We start from the raw sequence: 4,031 nt of genomic DNA, 5'->3' as shown, positions 1-4,031 counted from the left end.
AGCATGCTGCTTTCACCTACATTATGTTGGTTAAAAAATAACTGGAGAATATTTTGAGTTGACTTTCAGAAATTCTATAAGAAGTAAAACTTTCATGCATAATTGATAGAGAAAGGAAGAGATCAATTGTGCTGAGAGTCCCAGACTTCGTCACAGCACTAATGTGATGGGACACAATATACAGGACTAGTCTGTGCTATTGTTAGTGAGAGTGGCATTGTAGCCACTGAATGCTACTTGAAAAGCAGGATGCTGTTTAATGTTAATCTAATGTATTTGTTACAATGAATAAACACCACATCCTTGGGTGAGTCTTGGCCAAAGTAAAAATTGAACTGCAAAGCACAGGTGTTTGACAGTAGAGTTCATTATTGTTAACTCCTGGGATCACTTTAAAACAAGTTCTTTTGATTATCATACTCTGATAGAGGATGCATGCCAAAGCTCCATTTTCCTCTGTTTAGAAAACAATGCTGCATAGCATATTTTACAAATAGATTAGAATGGTTACCAACATGCACCAAATGCTGCTCTTCCTATGTTAGCAATTTTACTAATACAGGCTAAAGACTGTGCCAGATCAGCATGCCAAATGCTTTCCCAACTGCCAAAGGCGAGCAAAACCTTTCATTCTGGATCATATTTTAGAGATCCCAGTCTAATTTTACTTTTAAAGTGATAGAATGGAGGGTATTGTGACTAATTGTTTTTCACACTCAGAATTTTTCTCTCTTTTTTTTTCTTTTTTCTTTTTCTTTTAGCAGATAGTCTACATTCTTCCCTTACCCTCTAAGTTAGGGTGGCAATCTTCCATAATGAACTACTTAAAGAGAAGTTTAGGTAAAAATGAAATAAACTAGCACCTCATAAATATACATTTGAGGAATGCTGCTCTGATGTAATATCTCTAAGGCAGTACTTGGTCTAGCCCTCTTTTATATGGTGCAGAAACATTCCATGGCTGCTCTGTGTTGGAATGTCTACCTTGGACTCGAAGGCCAAACAGCTATGGTTATCACAGCTATAAAGCAATGGGCAGCAATTGTGGGCAGCTCCAATACTGTTCTTTGAGATGAATTAGACACTCATCAGTGTCAGGAACTCTGTTTTCTCAGTTGAAACTTGCACACTTTTTGAGGCATTATCAATAGACACTGTCATGGCCAACCAAGGCCAGCCAGTTCCCACTGGCAGATAAGGCCTCGTGCACCAAGATGTCAGTGCTGCTGCCACCAAACTCAAAGATCAGCTGACCAAAGGTATCTTGCTGCCCCAGCATGTTCTAGCTGGCTTCTCATCCACCTTTAATGTAGGCAGAAAACACTTAGCATTTCATCACATGAGCCCACATTGAGCAAAATATCATTGGGGTGCCAATCAAAGCTGAGGAATTTGGAGTTTAGTGTGCTTGCTCACCCACCAGTCCTTTTCATACTCAAAGTAACAAACAAAGTAGATCTGTGCTTGGCTCCACACAGCAAACTTGTACTTGAGTGAATACGACTTCACAAGAGTGGCTTCTCAGTTAATCCTGTGGAACATCATGGTATGCTTCCAGCTGGCATTCTTCTGACTGCAGACATAGGCCTTGCAGTTTACCAAGCAAGTGACAATACAACAGCTCTTGGGAGGTCAGTCAATACCTGTGATGTATCTGTTGTGTTCCTTCAACTCATGAGATTTCACCAACTGGCTCACATTCTTTATGTAGACTTTCACTTCAACATTATTGGGGCTGAGATCTGGGTATGATCCTGTCCTACACTTGGCAGGTTGGTGATTGGCTGTAACAGAAACTGATGCAGAGACCTAATTGTTTTTGAAGGGCAGAAATCTAGGATCAGGCGATCCAGATGGCCAGAGCATATGATTTAATTCACAGACTCTGGTCAGTAGCCAAGAACAGGCTCTGGGAAGGTGGCGACAGAGGAGGGAAGCCCAGAGGGAGTGGCTAACAGATCTCTAATTTATTTTAGCCAAGTTTCAGACTCAATGAATGTCAAGTAAAGAATCATGCAAGGTTTATTGCTTTGTACTTACCCCAAATACCAGAATGATGTTGCCAACTTTACTCTAGGCTAAGTGTCTTCATATATAATACAATGGCATTCTCATTCTCATAGAATACGCAGCTACTCTGCACTAATATAGTTTCTATATTTGTAATTTGAAGAATGCAGTGGAATTCTCTTAAAAAGTGCTATGGGTTGGATTTGAAATATGATGTCAAGGCTCAGTGTCTATATGTGGCAATGCTCAAGGATGAAATTTTGAGGACTGATTTGATCGTGAGTACTTGTCACTATTGGTTGTTAGTCTATTGCTGAGCTTATAATAATTGCATGAGTTTTGGGGAAGTAAAACATAAGAGGTGGGACCTAGGTGAAGGACATGAGCTATTCTGGACAAGTCATTGGGCTTTGTCTTGGGCTTATTTTCTTGCTCTCTTCCTTCCTGAGTCTTTCTCACAGTCCTGTGTTCCTTACTGTAAAGTTCTGTCTCATTAAGATAAAAGAATATGGGTGGAAATCTTTTTGAGCATAAGATTCAATAAATTTTTCTCAGGCATTTTTTGACAGTGATAGAAAACTGAATAGCACAAGGAAATGTTGACTAGGTTGACTAATTTATTACTGACAAGTGAGAAATAATTTAATAGAACAACATTATTAACAAAGACTAACAGTAAACAGATGTGAAATATTATAATAAAGTGGTCTAAATAAGAAAGAACAAAAATACATCAATATGATCATGGATCTGTATCGAATCGATGCTGCTGATGGAGAATATCATATACCAAGGAATGGTCACAGTATGAAACATGTGCATTTCAGGGTCTCAAGCTTTGTATTAACAAATATTTTTATTTTATTGGAATGCTACTTTTTTATAATGGGTAAATTATAAACAGATATTTAAACTCAGTTGACTTTGTAATTTATGTGACAATAATAAACAATGCAAATAGAAATCTCACAAGATCATTCTTTTAAAAATAAAAATGTATTGTATTTTCTTGAGTCATGCACATTACTTTACAGTCCCCTTACAGGAAAAAGAAGACATTTAATTCAAACATGGAACTATTTATAAGTACCTACTGTGTGATACTCAGTGTATTCAATGCCTTCAGTATCTCCATTTGATCAGAAGAAACAAAAGGACATGTTTACAAGTGAAAAGACATGCACAAATGTGTCTAATTGTGCCTTTTCAAAGACTCAATGGGGCAATAATATATTTGAGTTCTGAACTAATCAATCACTGTAGAACAGAACGAGAATTTTGATTAGCCTTTGCTCAGAAACCTCGTCCAGAATTTGCAATCCTTACTAGATATTGAAAATCCAAATATCATGCTGCTTTCCCCACCTTTGTTCTTCCGCGCTGATAGTTTTTAAAATGAAAGCCCTAATCTGTATTACATAGGATCATTAATTTCTGCATTTTACACTCGAGCAACAGCACTCTGGTTATCTGCTGCAATGAAGAGTAAGCAGCACGCCATTTGCAGACTTAATTACCTACTGCAGGGCCTTTCTTCTCCCGTTACCACAAACTGTCTGGAAATGGGGTCAAAAGCATGATTAGAAACCAAATTAACCACCGAATCCAGAAAACAAACATGGAAACAGATCCAAGAAGCCGTTCTGGTACAGAAATCAGTCACTTATCCCATTTGAGTTTATCCAGAGAGTTTCATTTCATGGTCCCCCACAAACAAAACGACAGAGCAAAAAAAAAATTTCCCATGGCATTAATGTATAAGAAAAGACAATAAAATTAATATTAAGTGAGGGTCAGCATTGTAGGATAGTGATCAGAGTCTGTCTAGATAATAAGATCTTTATTTAAAAAAAGGTTTATTTAATCTATGAAAGCACATTTCCTTTAAAAAAGTCCATTATATTTTGTATGGCAATTTAAACAAATTTTAAAAATTAAAACTATGGGTATTTTGTTTCCCCTTCTAGGAAGGATCAAAGTGTCCACAATTTGGTCTTACTTCTTGAGTTTCTTGTGGTTTA

General features: G+C 37.2%; 1 pseudogene; it reads right to left on the bottom strand.

Moving 5' to 3' along the window:
- Positions 1 to 836: 836 nt before the first annotated feature.
- LOC116094863 lies at positions 837 to 3,511 on the bottom strand (annotated as a pseudogene).
- Positions 3,512 to 4,031: the final 520 nt, after the last annotated feature.

Source organism: Mastomys coucha, unplaced genomic scaffold (genome assembly GCF_008632895.1).
Source record: "Mastomys coucha isolate ucsf_1 unplaced genomic scaffold, UCSF_Mcou_1 pScaffold17, whole genome shotgun sequence".
NCBI classification, from domain to species: Eukaryota; Metazoa; Chordata; class Mammalia; order Rodentia; family Muridae; genus Mastomys; species Mastomys coucha.
This window is presented reverse-complemented; position numbering and strand designations above follow the sequence as displayed.